This window comes from Gopherus evgoodei, chromosome 1 (assembly GCF_007399415.2).
Source record: "Gopherus evgoodei ecotype Sinaloan lineage chromosome 1, rGopEvg1_v1.p, whole genome shotgun sequence".
Lineage (NCBI taxonomy): Eukaryota > Metazoa > Chordata > Testudines > Testudinidae > Gopherus > Gopherus evgoodei.
This window is the reverse complement of record NC_044322.1, coordinates 234,751,048-234,774,883: the sequence shown is the minus strand read 5'-3', so window position 1 is coordinate 234,774,883 and position 23,836 is coordinate 234,751,048. Positions and strand designations below refer to the sequence as shown.

The 23,836-nt window shown below is 42.9% G+C and overlaps 1 protein-coding gene and 1 pseudogene across 2 annotated transcripts in view; both read right to left on the bottom strand.

Annotated features, from left to right (window-relative positions):
- Positions 1-23,836, bottom strand: part of WNT7B (Wnt family member 7B) — a 150,024-nt gene that overhangs the window by 85,954 nt on the left and 40,234 nt on the right. The gene's annotated exons all lie outside the window — the stretch shown is intronic.
- On the bottom strand, positions 9,841-9,980 carry LOC115644645 (annotated as a pseudogene).

The window sequence follows — 23,836 nt, the reverse complement described above, 5'->3', positions numbered from 1 at the left end:
GCTTAAGTGCTTGGCTGGACCAGTGTCAGAGTGCTCAGCACCTTTCAGGATTGAGACCTATGTGTCTGTCTTTCCCAGTGTAAACTCTTCAGAGTGGGTCTGTCTTTAGGGTTGGTGCTAAACAAATAACAGCATTCATCCCTTTAGACCAGTGATTCTCAACCCATGGCCCAATCAGCACACAGTTGCCACCCATGTGACATCATCAGGGCCATACAAGTAGTATATATAGTGTGTGGATGTGGCCTATGTAACACACAGAGAGCTGTATATGCAGCCCACAGTGATAGGTAGGTTGAGAACCACTGCTTTATACAGAAACACACTTTTTTTTTTAATTGAATCAGCCTGGGGAAAAAAACAATGGACTCGGTTAAAATATTATAAAATCACAAAAGCTGGAGACTGTTTAAACTAGACTTCTTCTCCAAAGAAAGAGCTATGTAAAAATATGACAAGATAGTCAGATCTTTGAAGGGAAGGTACCTTGTGTTCTCGTTTTTCACCAAACTACAGGGCATTACTGACAACAAGAGACTGTAAAGGATAGGAAGGATATAATGCTAGCCATTGTGAGTCATACAAATCACCGCGCATGGAGAGAATAGCAGTGGAAGTTGTTGTTAGATATTTGCACACAGTTTTTCAAAACCAAATAAAATTCGCAGTGAAATGCCAGAGAGGAGGCCATTTTAGGGAATCTTTTTCCTGGGCTGGATCCTCTGGTACAGCAGAGGGTGGGATAGGGCAAGGTGGCTGTATGACACCTTTGCAGCTCCCTGTTCCTTAGAGAGAGATTGGGATCTGGCCCCAGATCATCCGGGATTGTCTCAAATTTAATGGTGCAATGGAAGAAATTCAATCCACGAGTTATTTCAGAGATATAGCCCTAAATACACGGTCTGATCATATTAGGGCAATGGCCTGATTTACTGCAGCTGAACATAGAGAGAGGCCTGTTTAGAATCCTTGTGACTGCAGCCAGTAAATGTATTTCATCGCCCTGGCTGCAAAAACAAATACCAGTTAGAGAAATGTGACTGACAAGAATGGAATAACTGGCTCTTATTTCCCACCCATCCAACCTGTGCTCAGATGTAGTGGAGAGGAGCCCCAGCAGGGAGTCACTAATTCAGGGCTGCTTTGTGCCCGCATAAGTGAGAGCTGCCTCTTTGCAGCTCTAATTTATTCCTGGGACCTTATGCCAGAGGAGGATTGGGTGCAGTGTAACTCTGATCTATCATACCCCCTACCCTCCTATCCCATTCATGCCACTCTCCAGAGCACACTCAAACTGGCCCTTCTTCCCCTTGCACATGGGGTAGAAGGTACAGCTTCCACAGGAGGCAGCAGATGCACTTCCACTAGATTTCTACGAGAGCTCACCTAAACAGAGGGAATTATCTGCTGTACTGACTCTCTCTGGCAGCTTTAAGGAGCAGACAATCCAGTCCAATTAAGAGAGATGTAGCCAAATACTGCCTGTATTTAATTAACCACTGCCCTATTGGTTGAAAGATGCACCGAGTGGGTTAAGCTGATTTTTAAAATTCATTAGTATGACTTTTACAATAAAAATAAGTATATTTACTGTAACTCATGGCCTCAACACTGCTGTATCTTATCTACAGGCATAATAGGGAAAAAGAAAGGGTTGAATCTGAAAATAGATGAGAGGAAAGAACAGGGGGATGAAGAGGAGAGCAAAAGAAGAGTTACCATTTGTTCTTTATATTGTGATGAGCCTTTTTCACACCAGTGTTAACACTAGCGATAGCTGAATAAAATGGGCCCCTTCTGAAGTATTTCCACTCTGCGGGGGAGGGTCCTTTGCCCCACCCCAAGTATCTTGAAGTTTAATGTTCCACTACAAATCACAGGGATTTGTGCCAGTTATGCAATAATTATGGAGCTATTTGCTGCTACTCTGGGGCTGCAGCATCTGATCTGATATGTTGGGCTGAGGGGGAGGGAGTCAAGGTGAGCTGGGAGGGAGAGGGAGGAAAGAGAGAACAACAAAGTGCATGGAAATGTGGATTGCATAGCCTATGCCTGAAATGCACATGAAAGCTTTTGATGTCTGCTACAGGTTATTACTTGCCAGGGAGAGAAGAGATCATTAATTAATATTTAAAATACAGAACTTTTTTGTGTAACAATTCTATTTGAAGAACTTTTTATCTATTAAACACCCTAGTTTCTAACAGTAAACAGAGTCTGGGCAAATATAAACCAAATTTTGGTGAGGTATTGCGTCACTAGAATTAATTAAAAGAAAAATGTTTGCCATTGAGCCACAGCAGAATCAGTTTGTAGGTGTTTTGATCTCATAGTATTTCAAATCAATCAAGCCAGTGATTGAGGAGGCTGTTCTGACAAGGAATATGAATGCAAACTGGTTTAAAGAAATTAAGACTCTTTTACCTCCAGTGTCACTGAACCTTCTTTTATCTCTCAAAACAAAGTAAAAAAGAACCTTTTCTAAGGTCTTGACATGTTGGGATGAGAAACTTTATCTCAGTTTTGGGCTCTGACCTTGACCAAAAGTGTGAGAAATCTCAGAGAGCTTTTACTTGTCTATCCCAGTTTTGTAGACTCAAGAGATTCAGACAGTTTGGATTAAACATCCAAACTATTGGGCACTTTTTTGGATTCTCTCCCTTGCCAGTTTTAACACTGCAAAGATAGGAGTCAGGATGTCATCATTCCTGGATACCCTATTCAACACATTGTGCACCCTGTTACCAATGCCATTTAAATAAATACTTACAGATTTAAACCAATGTTTACATTTTTCTAATCAATTGTCAAAGCATTTTATTGTTGCTAAAGATTAAACTGATTAAACTGTCTAGATACTAATGTCTTACATTATTCCATAGGAGTGAAGTGCACTGTTAAAGTCAAGTTTTGCCAGCCCAAACATGAAAGGCTTAAGATGCATTCTGTAGGTTTAAAAGTTTAGCCTATGGCATCTAGGCTTGAGGTGACTGTAGTGGCAGGACACAAACAGTATGTTGGAAAGTGTCACGTTGAGATATGGCGCTACCTAAGAGCTGAAGTTAAATGTAAGTTTGAACACTGGGTTTTGATTTCCTTGAACCCTTAATCCCTAGAATGGGTCAAATTTTCTTCTAAATTGCTCGTCTAGGTCAAATAACCATTGAACAGCCTAGGAGGCACTATCCATGCAATAAGATTAGGAGGTCATGGGTTCAGTCCCTAACATGGCCCATTCACCCAGTCGCAAATCTACTGAGTTGACAGACAAATCTTTGTGATGAGCTGGCCACCCATTCAGAGGGTCAACAGAACTCCCACTTTTTGCGGAAATTTGACCGTGAGACTGAAGCTGTCTGTGTGCAGAGGGCCACCCCATGAGCACCCATAAACTGCAAAATCACCATTCAAAATATATCCTCCCCCAGTCTCCTTCTGTAGTAGCTAACGTCTTCCAAGTTGACTCACACCACTCAAGAAGCTTTTATTCTTACTCCTCAGACATCCTAAAGAAAAATATTTGAAGAATGTTTTAAAGATCTGTGTTATAAAGGAAAAAATAAATGCAGTGGGTGTACATCGTGTTTATTTGTTGAGTAATTAACTTTAGCAAATAAAAGTGAATGTTCTGAATGCTTTCACTAAAAGCTATTATAAAATAATACCTTAATGCCATGTCTTAAAGTATACTTTAGACTCTTTTAAACTGGCCTCTTGTGTTTTTCATGCTTCAAAACTTCCCCCACCCTAGGGAAAAAAATTCCACAGCATTCTTTCTGCATTACATAAGTGCTAAGGTAAGAAAACCACCTTGTTTTGTTTCATTGTTGGGTGTTTGGAAAACTACAGCCTCATGTAGGATCTGATAACTAATCCATACGGTGCATTACACTGACAATACAGTCAAAACATCACAAACCAATTCCCAAACTCCAGACAGGAATCAGTGTCTTTGTTGTAGAACAGAACAATACAAGCCCACCCTAATGCCAAATCAGGTTTTCTGGAGCTATGGAATGTCTTTATGGCATACTTCATGCTTGAATTTAGATGATGATGGATGATTGTACATGTAGTAATTTTTGAAGATGTTGCTGATTGGCCGAGAGATAAAACAGAAGCCCTGGTCCTGGCACTTTTTATAAGAGTAGTGCTGTTGCAAAATCAGTTAATTACATTTGTCTACCCAAATCTCCCTTAGGTTTTAACTGTATAATGTATTCTTCATTTCCTGTCTAAGCTGTTGTGTATTATTGCTGTGCCCTGCTAAACAGCTGACATTTGTCACTGCAGGATTGGATGTTTTTACTTGGGAATTGGTATGAGCCCTGGATACAGTTTTGTATATGACTTTATGGTCACTTGGGAATACTCACAGTATGTAAAGTTTAGTGCAGTCTTTGCCATTAAGAACAAGTCTTTGCAGAATCATGACCTATGTTTGTAAAGTGCTTCAGAATGAAAAACTTCATAACTCACCATCAGACAATTCCTCTGGTGGAAGGGAACTTGCCAGTGGCATAAAACTGTGGAGCTGGCACCTGAGCCAGCTGCTCTACACCCTGGTATAGGGGAGTGTTGGGAGTAGGGTAGTGAGGTGGCAGAGCTGTGCTAGGCCAATCCTCTACTGGTGGCTATGGCAACACACACCAAGGCCAACACTGAATCAGGGCTCCATAACCAGCACTCTGATGTCCCTTGGAGCCAAACACAGAAGAGAATCAACCCAAAAGATATGGAATGAATTCCCACCCTCTGCATCCCAGAAAACCTCAGACAAACTGTGCTCCACTACAGATATTAAAGTGATGTCCTACAGAGCCTAAAAGGTCTAAGCATGCCACCATGCAAGATTATCATTTTTGCTTATGAGCTGACACCAAAATCAAGTCTTATTGTAGTCTGTGTAAGAAAAAATATTCCCAAGCTCTGAAAACTGAACTCAATTTAAGTGTTGGTTTCCAACAGTCTCGCCCCATGCCAAGGAAGTGCACATTCCACAGGTACCTTTTAAGCTATTGCCTGATGAGGCTTCCCAGTTAAATAAGATATGGAATGAATTATCCTTGGTCACTTCTGAGAGAGAGAGAGAGAGAGAGAGAGAGAGAGAGAGAGAACCCGTTTCCCCGCCATCCTCATTCATCTCAGCCTGTTTCATGATCAGTGATTCCTGGTCATTTTCTTTATGGTCTTAGTGTTGTTCAATAAGAGTGCAGGTTCCACTAGGGTTATTTGCACTACATAGCTTTTATTTTTCTGTTGGCCACCTGCTGTATTAAGCTAGTATTTTCAAATCATTTCTTCTCGCAAGCTGTTGTGGCCTGATTTAAACATTCAGATTTTTAATGATGATTGTGTCTACCCACACTAAGTACTCTGCTCCCTGATTGGTCAAAAGAGCCACCAGATCACCATTTAAGCCTTGTAGCAAGAGCAACATTGTGGCTGTTCAGTGTGTTTTGTGTCAGACAGGCTTCCTGTCCAATCCTTGCTTCAATCCTTGCCTGCTCTGCTCCAGCTCCAGTCCTGTCTGCTTTTGAACTCCTGATTCCTGGCTCTGACCACTGGTTCATCTCCTGATCATGACTCCAGCTTTAACCTTTGGTTGAGTCCTGATCCCTGGCTTTAATCCTCAGCTTGTCTCCTGACCACACCCCCAGTTCTGTCTGCTGATTCTGCTCTGAAAATTAGGCCAGACTCCTCCTTTGACCACTAGGTAGCTCTGCATGCACCACAGTGTGTGACATCAACTGCTTTAGGCAAAACCAAACAAATGAGCAGATACCACACACTTAGATGAAGTTCTCTGGATCCAGTGCTGTCAGCTCAACCAATCTCCACATTCCCTTAAATACTTCCTAATTCTAAACAGGGCTGTAAAATGTATTTGATCTTAGACATTGCATGGCAGGGAGATGCATGTACTCCATCACATTTACACTTGTGTTATCTTTCTGAATGAGATGTCATATTACTAGATTGTCAATTCTGGAAGATAATAGGTCAGATCATCCAACAAACTAAACACTTTTAGCAAACACCCAACAGAATTTCCCTTGGAATTTTTTTTTTAACAATCATGGAAAAGGAGACAGTTTGCTCCATCCAGCAGAAAACACTATAAAGAAGTGAAAGAGGAGTGGCCAGGCAGTCAAGGTGTAGACAGGACATTGCCAAATAGCAAGGGCAGCAAGATACCTACATTATATAATTGTTATCATGGAGGCAATGTGCTCTGGTGGATAGGGCGCTGAACTGGGCATCTGGACAGCTGGGTTCTGTTCCTGACTGTACCACTGACTTGGTGTGTGACATTGGGCAAGTCGCTTGTCTTGTTCTTTGGGCCTTGGTTTCCCTCCCAGTCTCTGTTTCATCTGTCTAGACTCTCTTCAGGATAGCAACTATCTCTCTCAATGTATTCATAGGTTGTCTGTCACAACAAAGCCTCAGTCTCAGCTGGGGCTTCTAGACAAGAGGCTAATATTAAGCTGTCAGCTGATGTATATCATCAACAGGTTGGTAGCATAACAGTAAGGCAAGAATGAGGTGAATATCTCTATTTGTATGTTAAATTGCATTAATTAAGCTTGTCAAAATTCTGGTATGTTTTTTAGAAAAAAGATCTTGAGTCTATCTGCCACTTTGGTTTTGTTAACTGTCCTTGTACTTTCACAATGGCTGAGCACATCCTAAACTCTCTCCTTACTAATATGGCAAGTCTGACAACAAACTACTTTCTTTGTCATGTCATGGTTTAAAGTCACAGACTTCATTAAGGTATTTCTGATGGACCAGCCTGGGTACCTGAAGTTTAAAGACCTCCATCAAGTGGCCAGATCTGGAGGACTATATTCAGATTAAAGTCAATGTTAGGATAACTTTTAGCCCACATCCCAATACAAGAATATGTTTGACCTGGACATTGGTCTGGCTCCACTACTAAAGATGGCAGATTTACAGGAAATAAGATCTTAGAGGGTCTTAGTCGACAAGTTGCCTATAAAAATAATGGAAGTTTAAAGTGGTTTAATGAATTATTAGAGTTAACTCCAGTTAGCGATAACTCTTCTCCCCACCCCCCTGCCATCATAATCTCAGGTCGGAATAAGCAAACATCATAAACTGGTGGAATGACCCAGCAGGAGAAAAAAAATGTCCCTAGCAAGATCTTGGTCTTCAGACATTAGCATTTGTAACAGGAAAGTAAATGAAGTTAATGGAATCAGAAAGCAAACTAAAACTTCCCCAGCTGAGGTTCAACCAGTTCTGTGGCTCCTGGATGTGGGGTCCTAATGCATTCTTTCCACTCCCTCCAGCAGCCAGTCTTACTTCCTTTCCTCTGAGTAGCTTTGCTAGAGCCCTTTATTCATCAGGGATTAGATGGTGCCCAGTGGCCTGCAACACCCACCATCTTTGAGTGTTTGTGAAGGAACGGTAGCACTGAAGACTGACATCCTCTGTCTACCAGAAAAGTACTGCACTGGTAATGACTGTATAAGTTTTCACTACATTGCCAACCCTAACGGGCCTCAGCCACAGCCTTGAGGTATTATCTCTAAGGATGACTATTCAGTCTCTGGGGCCATGCTGAAATGGCCAACAACGGTGGGAATTTAATACAGTTGTGCAGGTGGCTTTGTTATGTAGATACCTGTTCAGTGGGAACTGAACTCAGCTGGATGACCTTAAGGGGAAAGGTTCTTTATTCTATCATCCCTGGCCCACCTATGCTCATCACTCTTACTGTGAGTATATTCTGAAATATTCTGTGTCTGCTATCACTCTTTTCATTTCCCCCTTGCCTAATTCAGGCAAACTGTCTTGATTTTAAAGCGAGAAATTGCTGTGTTGTTTTTTTTTCTCCCCTCCTTCCACAAAAGAACCATTTAAACTTTCTCTTTTGTTACACCCATAGGTCTCCATTCCCTTCAATAAAGGACAGGATTTGGCCTCCTCTTTCTTGGTGGCATAACTGACTGTAGAAATTACAACATGGTCAAATGTCTTTATCTCAAATATATCTTCTTATAACAAGGCTTATGGTGTCAAGGGTTAGATCTAACTGAGAGTTTATAAGCAGGATGCAGTCTTCCCTAAACTGCAGTGTGAAATCATCAGTCAGTGGTTTTCCATCAACTATGTGGAAAAACTCTAATTTGCCCTGTGAAAGCTTCTATTTCCTCCATGAAACACAACGTAGTTCTTTTTCACTCTGCAAAGGCATCCAAATATGTCACTTCATTTATTGAATTGTTAATGCAAAGGAGTCCAATGTAACAGGCCAAATCTATGTATCTATTCATGTGAGTAAGGCTAGCAGGATTAAGCGTCAAAAGGCAAATGAGATAAAATAAACCAACGTGTGACGTCAATAGAGTAATACCAGGAAAGTTTGGCCAATGACTCCAAATCAGAGACCCTTAATTATCAGGCTTTCATAGGAATAAATTAATTTGTTAAATTGAACAGTTCATATATTTAATATTGCAAACAGAAAATGAGGTTAAAGCAACGTTAACAGGTCTGAGTGAAATTCACCCCCTGTGTAAAGGGTCTACGCCAGGTCTATGTAACACTGCAGCCTCCCTTTAACCCTGTGAAGGGAAGACCCTTATATTATACTCTACGTTGTATTACTTTTTCTTGCTTTCAAAGATTTATTTTTATTATTAATTTTTTTCATATCTGTTTTAATGCATGTGTAGCATTCAGAGAACCTTGATAGGAGAGGGGTATTTAAGAATTTTGGTATTATGTTCACTATTTTCTACATCACCATAGTGTATTTTTCTGGGAAACAACAGAAATAAATCTCTACAACAATACAACCATCCAGCGCAGAGTATAAGAAGTGGTTCTTCGTGAAGGGGAATATATTGCAGTGAAGTAGAAAACAGTAAACACTGACTCCCACATTGCTAGAGTTTCCAGAATGACACACCTACTGTTAGAACTTTTCACCATAAAATGCAAACCTCCTAAAATGTGCCATATAGAAACCAAACAAAGCAACATAATGATAAAAAAATTCAGTAGCATTTACTCCCTACCTTCCCTCCCCCACAAAAAAAGTATCCTATGAAGCTACATTATGTGCAAAGCTGAGTGGCTTATGGAAAGAGTACCAGAATAAATAGAGCAATGTTATTCTTTGATTGTAAGATCCAGCAATGGGTGCACTTTCTTTTTTGAAGGGGCCACAAGAACAATTCCATCACATGATGATTCTGGAGGAACTGGCACTTAATTTTATTGCTTCTTTCAAGGAATTGCTACTAATCCACAGACTGCTATGTCACCCCCACTGTAACCTTTCCCTTATGTACCCTCCTGTTACCTCTTTCTCTCTCCTTCACTACTTCTTCTATAACCCATGAGAAATGTGTTGATTTACAACTCTCCAGCAGCTTGTTGTTTCCAAAATCATTTTGGCAAGTATATAAAAGGTTGTTAGAAGGAGGAGGGAGAAAAACTGTTCTTCTTAACCTCTGAGGACAGAGCAGGAAGCAATGGGCTTAAATTGCAGCAAGAGTAGTTTAGGTTAGACATTAGGAAAAACTTCCTAACTGTCAGAGTGGTTAAGCACTGGAATAAATTGCCTAGGGAGGTTGTGGAATCTCCATCATTGGGGATTTTTAAGAGCAAGTTGGACAAACACCTGTCAGGGATGGTCTAGATAATACTTAATCCTGCCTTGAGTGCAGGGGACTGGACTAGATGACCTCTCGAGTTCTCTTCCAGTTCTATGATTCTATGATTTGCAGTAAATATAAGTATCTGTACAACCCATATGACTCAGACAGTAACTTTCTGCTCCTCCATGATTTCTATTTTTTTTTTCAGGGGAGAGCACGAATGCAGTCCCCAACTACCACAAATTATGCAATCGAGTTTCCCGCATTCAGGGAAATTGCAGTGGATGAACCTCACCCTGGGAAAACCACCTTTGTGATCATGGTATTTCCCCTGCCAGTACTCATCTCCTGCCCAGTTTTGGTTTTCTTTATCTGGCCCCTCGCAATGGTTTTAGGATCAGGACCTGTATCTGCAGAGTATTTTGCATATTGTCACTATTGGACTGACAACCAGATTTCACAGTTTCCATTAAAAGATGGGTCTGGGCCATGGATTTCGGGTCTGGATTCAGGTGTGCATCCAGACTATCCTAATGTCCAGGGCACTTTGAGCTACTGTTCAAGTTTTGAATATCACTAGTTCTTAATGCTGCTTTTTGTGCACTAATCTTCATTGGTTAGGCGGAGGGTGGCTTGACATAAAATGTGTCGTCTGAGAAGAGAAGAGAAGAGAAGAGAAGAGGGCCTTTTTCTATAGCCAAACACCTCTATATCTGCTTCACACCGCATTCTGCGTTTGAATAACAGGCTGTAGTTTAATTTCAGAGATGCACTGACTTTTATGGTTTAGCTTTTGACTTTTATGCAGTTTGCAAAAATGGCAGTGTTTATTTTCTTTCAGAGGAAACACCCTCCCCCGAGCTCCAGTCAATCTGACAGGTCTCACATAGTGAAGGATCTGGAAGAATGTTTTAGTGAGGGAAGTATAATCTCATAAAACAGATAGGTCCTGATCCAAAATCTGTTGAAGTCCATGAGAATCTTTAAGGTTTGGGTCATATCCATAGGAAGTAACTGTGCTCATGGTAGCATGTGACAGTAGCACTCCAGGATAGTATCATGTCACTTATTCATGTGCCTAAGGAATCAGTGGTGATACTAGCTCTTGGTGCTGGTACATGATGGTCAGGGATGGTGCTTCTGTCCCATTCAGGCATCTGCCTGCATATACACCCTTACAGCCTTCCCTTTCCTCTCCCTATTTGATTAGTTCATGGGACAGGGATGAAGCAAACTCCTCTGGTGCTGGAGGTTGACACTGCAAGAGGTTACTTTGTACTGGCAAGTAGAAAATGCAGACCCAACTCATAGAAAACCATTAAAAAAATTAACAGCACCTGCAAATCAGAACTGTTGGAGAAAGAGTGTTCCCCCTCCTCCCATTAGCCTCCCTCCCATAAGCAGAGCTAATTGTGGGTGGAGAGTGTGGGGCCATGTCATCTGTAGGCACAGCCAGTGTGGGTATTGGGGTATATACTTCTTGTGAGCAAAGCCAGCTGGGATTGAGAGGGAAGGCATGTCCCCTCTGTAAGCAGAGGCAGTGGAAGTGGATGTTATAAGAACATAAGAATGGCCATCCTAGGTCAGACCAATGGTCCATCTAGTCCAGTATCCTGACTTCCAACAGTGGTCAATGCCAGGTGCCCCAGAGGGAATGAATAGAACGGGTAATCACCAAGCGATCCATCCCCAGTCGCCCATTCCCATTCCTGGCAAACAGATGCTAAGGACACCATCCCTGACCATCCTGGCTAATAGCCATTGAGTTATGCCATTTACCTAAACGTGCATCATGGATATAGGTGCACATATGTGTGTGAGATATCCTCAAGGCTTCCGTTGAAGCTGATTACTTCTACAAGGCTTCTGTTAGTCGCATGGATGGCCAGTTGAGACAGACTGTGAAAGGAAGAGTCAAAGGGCCATTTTTCCAAAGAGCTCAGGGAAAGATTTCTAAGTCTATCAGCAGCTATGGGCAGATTTTCTAAAAAGCTCCAATCGTATTCAGGAACCTAAATAAGGGCCAGCATCCCCTCTTCTAACAGTTTTGACCAGATTTTCTAAAGAGTTCAGAACCCAAAGTGCTAAGTTCTTGAAAATCTGACCCTAATTGTCTAAGGTTCTGAGAAGGTGCAGAGTTCTAACGTAACTGCACTAGTCAGGATGCGGTAAGAAAAATGTAACAAAAACCAATCTGTAGCAGCAATAACAAAGTATGGGAAGTGCAATTATAATATGTTACAAGTAGTTGATGATGACACTCAACTTTCTGCTTCTTGACACATAAACCACCCTAGCTGTAGGCTCGATTCTACAAGGTGCTGAGCAGTGTGGCCCTAATCCAATAAAGCACTTAAGCAAATTTTTAATTTTAAGCACCTGAACAGTCATGTTGACTGCAGCTGTAGTTACCATGTACCTACCATTAATCCATGTCTGCTGGGATAACTTCTAAGAACCCAGCCCTACAAGCAGCTCTTCTAGAAACACCAGAACGCATACTAACATATTTCCCTAAAATGTGGAATTTCCCAGGTCAAGAGGTAATACTCAGTCCTGGACCAATAATAGGTTTAAGGTCTAATATCTCGCAAACCATCATGGCCAGAAATGGGTGCTTTATAATGTTGTATTACTGGGAATTCCCTCCTGTCTCTTTCAAAGAGATACAGCCCTTATTGCCAGACCTGGTAAACTGTGAGATATTGCACTTTAAAACTGTGACATTATAAATTACAGGTAGGCTGCTTTAGATCATTTTAGAAGTTCTTATTTTAGTTACATGTTTTCACTCCCTTTGTGCCCTGTATAGTTGGGGCTGGTTTACATTTTTAAAAATGCAATCATGTTTGAACATGATAGTAAACAAATGAGTTAGGTAATGTAGTCCAGAACAAATCACATTCAGCATTATGTAGCTGGAACCAACTTTAGATGGCATGATGCTGAACTAAATTTTCCTGGTTTGCACTGATCGCTAAGTCATCAACATTGCAGCAGCTAATTCAATTGGGCTCACACACAAGATCAGCCTCTGAACTCGTGGTACTAAAAACACCTGGTTTTACAGGGAGAAGGGGTGTGACCAATAGTAACAATCAAACTTTTAAAAACTCACTCAAGCATTTCTGGAATATTCTTTCTATAAACTGTGCCAGGGCCACCCAGAGGATTCAGGGGGCCTGGGGCAAAGCGGGGGAGCTGCGGCGCTTGTACTCACCCTGCGGTGGTCTGGGTCTTCGGTGGCATTTCAACAGCGGGGGGCCCTTCAGTCGCACCACATCTTTGGCAGCACTGAAGGGCCCCCAGCTGCCGAAATGCCGCCAAAGACCTAGACCGCCTGGGGCAAATTGCCCCACTTGCATCCCCCGGGCGGCCCTGAACTGTGCCCCATGTGCAGAGGACATTATTATATGGTAATTATGTTGGCACCAGTCTGCATAAGTCTCTGGTGGTTTTGCCACCCATGCACAGGACCTCATATATAATATGGTTGTGTGGACACATCATTGCAAATTAGTTGCAAATTGCTGCATAATTGTGCTCCAGAATCTAAATGTTTATTTTTTTAAAAAGTAAGTCTCGAGCCTTTCAAAATATCAGTACACCATAACTGTTTTGGTGATATTTACCTGAGCCTGCAAACAGCCTGAAAAAACAGTTTTGGGTAAAGTGTGGGCCTCCCTGTTTATATCAGCCGGGTGCTCATCCTGAAATCTGATGAAATGGTCAGTGTTGTTAACTATTTTGCTGCTGATAATTTGAGCAGAAATCTCCAGGCAATGTGCTCTTTTCTCATTGCTGGATGAAGGGGAAGATAATGAGGCAGAAAGGAGAGGGGCCAATAGCTGCTATAGTTGTTGAGGTGGGGAAAAAAGGAATTCAAACCCTGCTCCCTCAGATGTAAAGCCGTCCCTGCTTCCTGTGAAGAAGGGTGAAGGAAAGAAGAGATGCAGCCCATTCCCAGTATCAAAAGTTCCACCTGCCTCTCCTAGATACCCAAAACACCACCCATACCTTCCTGAATGTCAAAAGTCACAATTAATACCTTACCCACCTGTCCCCAGAAATCTTCTGCAATGTTTTCACTATAGCACATTGAAAACTTGGAGCAGCATAATGTGAATTTCATATCAAAATAAACGCACGGAATAATCTATTAATTAGACCAGACAGGGCAGCGACAATGAGAGAGGCCAGCCCTCAACATTTTGGCACCTGAGGCGGGGAGCTCAAATGACACCCCCATACTCCCTCGCTTGGGCCAAAACTTCAAAAGGTCTCAATTCAGCCTTCTTCCTGTTGTATCCCTCTCATGGTACTGCTCTGCTACCTACCCCAATAAAGGAGAACTAGCAACTTAAAATGCCTTGTTCAAAAATTTTAAGTAACACTTAACTTTCAAAATGCCTGAACAACAAATTTAACTTTTCTTGTCTGCATAGTAAACACTGGCATTTTTATCTGGCTGAATAATCAAAGTGGTGCTTCCAGTGCTTCTTGGTTGCAAAGATTTGAACTGCTTCCCGAAGGTCCACAATCTTAGCCAGCTCATGCTCTATTGAGATGATTGCAAGGCTGACCAGCCTCTCCTGTGTCATTGTGGAGCATAGATGTGTTTTTGTTAACTTCAGCTTGGAGAAGCTGCATTCTCCACTGGCAACTGTTACAGGAAGTGTTAGAAATATGCACAGAGCAACAAAAGCATTTGGAAAGAGGGTGGTCATCTTATTTGTGCACATATATTCCAGAACAGCCTTTGGAGTTGATCCTGCTGAAATGTATCTTGAAAGGGTTTTCAGTTTATCACCTAAATCACTTGCATCAATATTGCGCATGTCATCACTTGTCAACACAGTCTCAAGTGCCCTGCATTGCTGGTATAGGTCTTCTTCAGGTATAGTGAGGAGTTTTGGAATATCATACAACTTATCAAATATATTGCTGTGTTCCTTGAGCTGCATGAAACGTTCTTCAACTGACTGTATTGCACAATCTATCACCTGGTTAAAGAATTCAACTTTGAATTGTTGTTTGGGGTCTCTTATGGGATTATCCAATGCCTCTTAATCAAAATGTCTTCTTCGGTGATTCTTGTATTCTTGAATGGGTGGGAAAATAGCATCAGTGTGAAGTTCCTCTGCCAAGTTTTGTGCACTCTTCAGAATGTTTTGAAATTCCTCATCTGACCGGTAAGACTGTAGGTAAGACTTTGCTTTGTCCAGTTGTTCCATTGCTCCAGATATATCAGGGCCAACACCTTGGAGTCTCTTGCTTACAACATTTATTTCAAACAGTATGTCATGCCACAACACTAAGCCACACAGAAATTTGAAGTTATGCATGTTTCTGGTGATTCCATTTCCCTCTGCCGCTGTTCTCCCATGAACAGTTCCTGTCATAGAATTATCCTCCATAATGGCAACTATGTTATCATCTATCTTCCCAATTTGGTGTTTGATAGACTTTATCATCTCCACTCAACTTTCCCATTGTGTGGCACTCAGTGGTTTCAGTGTCAGAGAGGATGTCCCAAGATGTTGCTTCAAAATTTGTCATCAATGAGTTGATTCAGAGAAAAATACATAGGTGCTTTGAATTACATTAAAAAATTCAGCAGCTTCACTAGAAGCCGATGCTGGATCACTGACCACCAAGTTCAATGAATGAGAACTGCATGGGACAAAAATGCTCGAGGGTTTAACTCTCAGATCCATGTCTGCATTCCTCTGTTCTTTCCTCTCATGTTGGCAGCATTATCGTAGCCCTGACATCTCATGTCAGCTATCGCAATTCCCATATCTTCCTGCTTTTTAAGAAGCTCATTTTTCATACCAGCTCCTGTAGTATCATCAATGTCAATAAATTCTAGAAAATGCTCTCTGACAGTCACAATTGCAGGGACATTTTCACTAGGTTCTGTTGTTACAAAACGCACCATTAAATTCATTTGTTCCGTATGGCTGATGTCAGGTGTGCAGTCCAGAATAACAGTAATATCTTTCTTACTTCAGATCTGCCACAATCTTCTGTTTCACTTTTGTGGCCAGTAACTGTATGATCCCATTTTGAATTGTTTTTCCAAGGTAGCAGTGTGTGTACATTTCTTGGGTGGTGACTCTTCTTAGATGCTCCTGGAGTACAGCATCAAACTCAGCCATCAGCTCCACAATTTTAAGGAAGTTTCCATTGTTTGGCACATACAGCTGATCTGAAGTGCCACGCAGTGCTAGGTTTTGGGTAGCAAGCATTCTCACAATGGAAATGAGCCTTTTCAGAACATTTTGCCAGTAAAGAGACTTTGATGTAATCTTCTCTTGATGCTGATCATCTATGGTGGCCTTTAACCTTAGTCTCATCTCAAGCTCTTTCCACCTATGGAATGTTCTCTGGTGATTTGCTGCCTTCTCATGGCATGCCAGATTTCTAGCCAGGTTTTTCCAGTCCTTTGTTCCTTTAGAACCCAATGCAGCTGGAACATTAGACTGGAAGAGTTTGCAACAAAAACACTATGCAGCATTCTGGGTTTTTGAGTACATAAGCCATGGCCTCTCCTCTTGGTCACCATTGGGGATTTCATGTGTTGGATGGAAACTTTTATTTTGATTGTCTATGGGGAACATGAAGTTTTTCACTTGCTGTGGCCCATGCGGTACAAGGAAGTCGCTCAGGCTACTGCTCAAGTGGGTCCACAGTCCTGAATCATCTAGACTTAAGGAACTAAACTCAGCAGCAGCTGTTTCTTGTGCCTCCACCATACTCTTCTCTGATCTACACTTTTCTTCAGGAATGTGCCTGGTTGCATCCATTTGAAATGGAAATATGGATGCTGCAGTAGCTGCCAGGTCACCTGCACTCTGACTAACTGGAAGATCAGGCATCTCCTCACCACTCACATCCTCACTGGGGCCAGAAGAAGCCTTTGCTTGCTTTCTTTTTCTGAATGCTGCCCCAGAGAGGTGTTTTCTTCTTTCACTCATGACTGCTGCTCTGTGCCAGCTATAGTGGCTCTCAACACTCAGTTGAAGGGGACAAATAAGCAGGGCCTGAGTGAGGGAAGATATCAGCGTCTTAAGGGCCTAACTAGCTCCTACTGCTTCAACTGACCGTCTGTTCTCCTCAAGTGGGTTCAGGGAAGCAGCAGGAAACAGGAAGCTCCCTGAGAAGCTGGTGTTAATCAGTCCAGGCTCCTGGAGGTGCTAGAGAGGTACAGGAAAGGCTCCTTCTCCTCTCTCTCCCTGCAGCTCCTGCTGCTCTCTGTTATTCCCTCTCACCTTTTCTCCTGCCTGCCTCTTACATCTCTCGTGCCCTCCTTCCTCCAGCACAGCACTCCACCATCTCTGTGCATCTAGAGCAGAGAGAATACATATCCACCAGCAGCAGACACAATTTTCTACACTCTGTGTCCTAGTGGCCCTCCCCCTCAATCTGGCACCTGAGGCGGACGCCTCAGTTCGCCTCCTGGTAAGGCCAGCCCTGCCTGTCATATATATCTAGGACCCCAGCCACACAATTTAACTCCACCTGGGATCTTGTTTATTGGTAACATGCCATTCCCAAACCTATTCCAGTAAAATCTTCATACCACACAACCATTTATTTCCTCCCTTCCTAATAGTAGAGATGGGCCTGAGCCACAAAACACAGAGGTGATTCAAACTTTCCCAAAGTAATAGGACCGTTTGGATTCAGTGTTTTGGTTCAGACCCTTCGATGCAAAGGTAGGTCCTGAGCTTTGGAGGGTCCATATACAGGATATATGTTGGTATATGTGTCTGGGAGATAGACAGCAAGTATGAAAAATCGGGACAGGGTGGGGGATAATAGGAGCCTATATAAGAAAAAGCCCCAAATATTGGGACTGTCCCTATAAAATTTGGACATCTGGTCACCCTAACAGAGAGAGAGACAATAGATACAAAAAACCATAATGGCTGTGTATGTGGAACTAATAAGGAGAGAGACATATACTAATAACATTCCAATATTTAGTTTTTTTCCCATGTATTCTTCAGGGTGTTGGGTAAATGCTGGTTTTTCTGCTAGTTGATGATGGATTTGTCTGCTAGCTGTCATGCAATTTGAACATTCCCTTGCCTCTCAGTGGTTAAATTTTGTCCTTTGCAATTTTCAGATTTCTGACAGAGCTGCTGGTGACAGTTGTAATAATACTCTGTAAAATGTTGTGGTGGTGATTCTTTGAATGCCTTTGTGGTTTGCTGTCCAGAGTTATAATAACCTCTACTCTCTTTGTATGCCTAGACATGTGTTCTCAACTTGGAAGCACTGTAGTTAGCATTTACTCTTCTGCTTGGCTGAGAGCATGTGTGTGAAAAGCATGTGTTGCTGGGCACGTGACTGTGTCTATCTAGGTGTCTATAATGTGCCTATTGCCACGGTATCGGAAATCTGTTTGCCTGCTCGTCTGTGCATACATCACATCACATCTCAGTGAAAGTGAAAAGTTGCAGATTTAGTCAAAGAGGAGAGAGCCCTCTGACAGGGATGGGAAGGTGGTTTCTGACCCTCATTTGACTAAGCTGGGAAATAGTTTACATGCAGTAGATACTTCATGTGTTATTTCTCTATCAGTTTTCATTCATTAGGAAGAGAAAGATTGGACACTGTACTCTATGGACCAGATCCTCATCTTGTGTAAACTGGCATAGCTCCAGTTATATCAACTGGCTGTCTATATTTTAAGCAGTTTGATGCAAACTCCTTAGAAGTACAAGATACAGTAGCCAAAGTTTCTAAACATGTATCTGTGCATATATATAAGCATATTTGTTCTCAGTGGGAGATACTTTTGTAAATTGGTCCCATAATGTGTATATTGTAAACACATATAACTGCATACAAATTCTGCATTTCTAGCAGTGCTGCATGATACTTTTGCAACAAAATCTGAAACCAGGCAAAAAAGTTGAGGTACAAAATTCACCTAGTCACATGTGAAATTTTCCTGAATCTTTCTTCAGTCTCTGAACTCCCTAAATAAGTGTATTTATGAAGAAAATGAGAGTGCACGGTACTGGACTTGGGTTTGTTCATGCCTGTCATACTCAAGATGTATCTCAAAGTACTTTACAAAGCAATCAGTTAGATACAGATTGTTCATTAATGCTGTAAGAAAAACACAGTGCTATGTGCTGAGCAAAAGCTCAGATACATGTTTAGCAACTGGAACCTAGTTAACCGAGAAGGGAATGTTAGTCAAAACATCAATGATTTTGAAAAGCACAGGGAATAAAGTACAATAGGATGTCTAGCTTCCGCCAATAGAGTTATAGAGATGGCAGAAGAAAACTCAGTTTAACTTTGAGGAGAAAATCCCCAATAGTGCAGCTGATAATGCTATGCTATATTGCAATGTTAGTCTTGCATATGAACTCAAGTCTTAATGAAGGGCAAAAGCGAGAGATCCCTCAGTGAGCAGACCAGTGTCAAGATGAGCCTGTTGTTAGCAGGGCTGGCTCCAGGCACCCAGCATTCCAAGCAGGTGCTTGGGGCACCAATCTGCAAGAGGTGGCAGTCCATGCATTTTTGGCCCCAAGCAGCATGCCGAATTGCCACCACGGATGGCAGGGGCAGTCCATGTGCCATTAGGGCGGCACGTGCATTTCCACGGCAATGACAATTCAGCGGCAGCTTCTATGTTCAGCTGTCTGAGGCAGAGCAGCTTTTGTCTTCCATCTGAAGACAGAAGCTGCCGCCGAATTGCCGCTGCCGCAGAAATGCACGTGATGCCCTAATGGCGCATGGACTGCCCCCACCGTCCACGGCGGCAATTCCGCACGCTGTTTGGGGCAGTGAAAACAGTAGAGCCAGCCTGTTTGTTAGGAACAGAAACTATGTACAGAAGTGAAATAACAAACTTTGTTCCTCTATATATCTGTAGCCTGCAACTGCTCTGTCCTTGGGTTCTCTGTTTCTGCCCCCAGCAAGAAGTGTGCCATAGGAAATCAAAGACTGCATAGCATGTACAGGATAACTGGCATCTCTACAGTTCCTGGAGGACCTACTCTATAGCACATCTTCCCTTTTTTTAGATTCTTCTCAAATTTTCCTTACTGAACTAAAAACACTAACAAAAAGTAAATATATTAACTGACTGAAGGTCCTTAAAGTTGCTATACCTAACATATCTCAATCAGTCTCTTAGGGCATTTCAGCAATCTTTCCAATCAGCTGTACTGGAAAGGACTTTCTTAGGCAAGTCCTTGTTTGTAACAGACTGTTTAGTCTTACAATCAAAAACAGGGGCAGTTTGTTAATTTTCAATTTGTATGTCTGCTGTCACTTCACTTATCTTGGTCAAGTTATCAGGTATCCTAAGTAGATGCTTACGAGTTCCTTTGTAAGATTTTGCCTTCATCTGTGATTGCTGGCTATGAATGAAGTGAGTCTTCTTTGATCATGGTAGCCTTGACTGGCCAGTACCCATCTTACCAAATTCTCAATGAGTCTTTGTTTTCTATCTGTGGAAAGGGCTTGCTCTTTTATTGTAATATTTCATCTGACTGTATTTTCACAGTCTTTTCCTCATTGTGACAGGGTGCTATGCAGAAAGCTGCTTAGCCAACCCTCTGTCACTCCAGTTCCAATTAAGGGAGGTGAATTGGAGCTGAGTAGATCACCTGGCCCTGACTGGGGAAGCTGAAACAGCTGCTGTTCATCAGGCTGGGGCTGGATAAAAGCCCCAGGGGAAGGAGGCCGGGAAGAGGGGAAGCTGCACCAAGGGAGAAGTAGCTTGTCCCCTCTCTCCTGCTGGTAGACAAGCAGAAAGAGATTGTGTGTATTGTGGTGAAATGGTGGTGGGAACACTACTTGTAAAATAAAGCACAGGTGAGCACTGAAACAAACGACTCTGAGTGACTTTGTCAGCCCAGCGGGGGCAGGAACCAGGTGGGCCCAGCAGGGACACTGCTACACTGTCACATATTCCTCAGTCATCCTTTGTTTTTGTCCCATATTTAGTAATTGAGTATTTATATGTCCATTGTAGAAGATTTTAGCAAGTGACTTTCCACATTACAATGATGTAGCTCTGTAGTTGAGCAAGTTCTCCACATGCAGCTAATCCACTATCTTGAAGAAATCTGGGACTAGATGTCTCACAATGAAAGTTGTACATCTTAACAAAGTCCAAGAATTCCCTAGCCTTGAACTGTGGTCTGTTGTTAGCTTTTACTGTTCTCAGAATTCCATTATGTACAAATACAGATTTAACGTGCTCAACAACTGTTGCTGCTGTGACCTCTTCAAGTGCGACTACTTCTGGGAAACTGGTAAAGTTGTCCATTCTATCCAGGTGGTCATGTCTTCCCAAGGTGAACAAGTCCATTCCGACTGTATCCTGCTGAATTGTAAGTTGTTTGTGTAGTACCAATGGTGGTTCTTCGAGTGAGTCTGTATGTTCCTACTTATGGGTACTGTGCCACTTGTGGTGTCTTATAGTAGAACCCTATTTTAGCAGGTTCAGCTAGAGTGTTCTTGCACCCCAGCCTCTCCCCCCAGCATATTGATGCACTGAAGATGAGACTAAATAGGGGTGGAGCTCTTTCTCCATCTCAATTCCTTCCAAGCACATGCCAGAACAGATGTGAACCCCTCTGGTTTCTTCGAAGCTGGAGTTCTGTGTGCTTCTAGCTAGTGAATCAGTGTAGCAGGGTGGTTACCCTGCTTCTGCCCTGAAGGACTTAAAACAGCCCTGGGGGAAGGTTGTGGCTGGGAGCTGCTAAGCTGGGCTGATTGGGACGTGGCTGCAGCTGGGCCACGTCCCAATCAGGCCACAGCTGGCCTGTATAAAAAGGTTATGAGCCAGGAGCCCAAACAGTCTCCTTCTGCCTGTAGAGGGAGAAGGGCCTGGCTGCAGGGAGCTAGAGGCGGGGTACCTGAGTGGAGCAGGGCTGGGGAAACACAGAGAAGCTAGGAAGCCCCAGGCTCCGGCCTAGTAGAAGGCAACAGGTACTAGGGGTTGCAGAGGGCAGCCCAGGGGTAGGCCAAGGCAGCAGGTCCAAACCCAACCTTGCCAGTGATTAGTAGGCTGATATTGCAGTCTGCTCCAGGGCGTGGGGGGCTAGACAATGACTGGCAGTAGCCATATACTGAGGTGAGGTGGGGATAGAGGGTGGGGTTACCCTGGGAGGGGGAGACCCAAAGAGAAAGGGATTACTGCCAGGGGGCAGCACCCCAGGTACAAGGGTACCGGGGTCCAGGGAGGGACATGGGGGCCAGAGAACAGGTGGATCACTGGCCTGCAGAGGGCACTCTGGACCTGGAACAAGCTAATTCCCAGAAGTTACCAGCAGGAGGCGCCGCAGGGGTGAGTCCGCATGTCTACAATCAGTGTTAGTTTAGATAGTTACTCAGTGAGCAGTTTTGTTATTTCACCAGTTCCAGGGTATGGTGGAACCGAACAAACCAGAACATCTGGGTTTAAGAGCTTTTTGCCAGCTGTCTTCCCAGGATCAGACAACCACATGCACTTCCTTAAGTGTCTGGAAGAAGGCCACTCACTGTCTGGGTGTTCGATCTGTCAGACGTCTACCCCTCAGAGCCCATGAGGATAGGAAAACTCATTTTCAGCTCCTTTTGCTCAAGCAAGCCCTTGAGGCTAGACTCTCTGCACCCATTCAGACTTTTGTTCCAAATTCTAAAATGTCAGCCTTGGCCCTAGTATCCTCAGTTGGTTCCAGTCAACTGCAGGGTTCCAAGAAGCCACAGCCCCTGTCAGTGCTGCATGTGGCTCCTGCATTTCATTCAGTCAAATCCACAAGGGTCTCGTAATCAGATCCCACCACCCCATTTCTAGAAGAAAGGTTGAGGACCAGTTCAGCCATCATTGGTGCCACACCACATGCCTCAGAGTGATCTAATCCTGACATCAATCCTGCCATTGCAGGACTAAGGTCAGTTCTAACTGCTTCTTCCAGATCCTGGAAGATGGATGCAAGCAGTGCCTCTGAACAAGGGCCACAAGCACCTTCAGACTTGGATGCGGCTATGCAAAGGAAAAAGAAACATAGGAACAAGATGGCCAATATTGGCAGGGCCAGTTACCGCACATCAGAACTCTTGGATCTGTACGATTTGGATAGGACCTCTACTGCTCTTAAGCTGAGACCTGTTCTTTCAGTTTCAGTAATGAAGGAGATTCATTCACATGTATCTTCAGATCCAATGATATTCAAACCTTTGGACACGCTATTGTTTCCTGAAACAACCTCTATTTTGATTCCAGAGAGTTTTCTCATTATGGCAGCCCAAGCCCAGCTTTTGGCTCTGGGACATCTCTTGGATCCAGGTGTGAAGCATACAGCACATAAAAGAAAGTAGGAGCCTTCAGTTCCAGGGTCTCCTTCATCGTCTCCTGCTGGGAAGAAGAGCCCAGATCCCATTTCTGGATCTTTCCCAGAACACTTCTTGCTGCCTCCTGCTAGGACTCCGTCTGGGTCCCCACAAATAGTGGGATCTCCAGTCTCACCTTCAGATTTGTTGCTATCTCCTATGTCCTCTTTCCTCAGATCCAGATCCTTTTCAGGAGAGGAGGATAGAGAAAGAAAGCAAAGACATGAAACAAGGTTCGATCCATCCCCTTCTGGTATGTTCCCAAATCCAGTTTGTTAGGGAGACTGGCAGTCCTGGGAACCAGGGCAGTTTTGGGGCCATGTCAGGACTCTTCAGTTAAACTGCATATGGATGGAGAGGTATGTCATCTGCAAAGAATACGAGAGCCCAAAAGTACTTGGAGCCGATCCCTTTGGATTCAGTGACACTACAGACAATGGCACCAGATATTCTCTTTCTTGTAGCGTAAACAAGACAGTCTCCAACTTCTTAGAATAGTAACACACTTTTTATTCAGGCAACAAGCATGTAACTTGGCAATAGCACCTCAGACTGCAACTTTCCACAGTTGCCAATAATGCACCACACTACCCTAGAACAGCTAAACATTTTCTTGTTTAACTGTCTGCCTTTCCTCTTAGTGGCTGGTTTATTATGCACATTATAACATTTCCCCCTTTTAAATATTTACTACACAACTTAACAAAATCAAAAATAATGCATTTCAAATTGCAAATAATAAATAAATAAATAAATAAAATAGGAACTCAGTCACTGATACACTGTATAGTCTTTTAAAATAGGTAGGTGGACACTTCTCCCATACAGAATGCCTCAATTCAACCTCT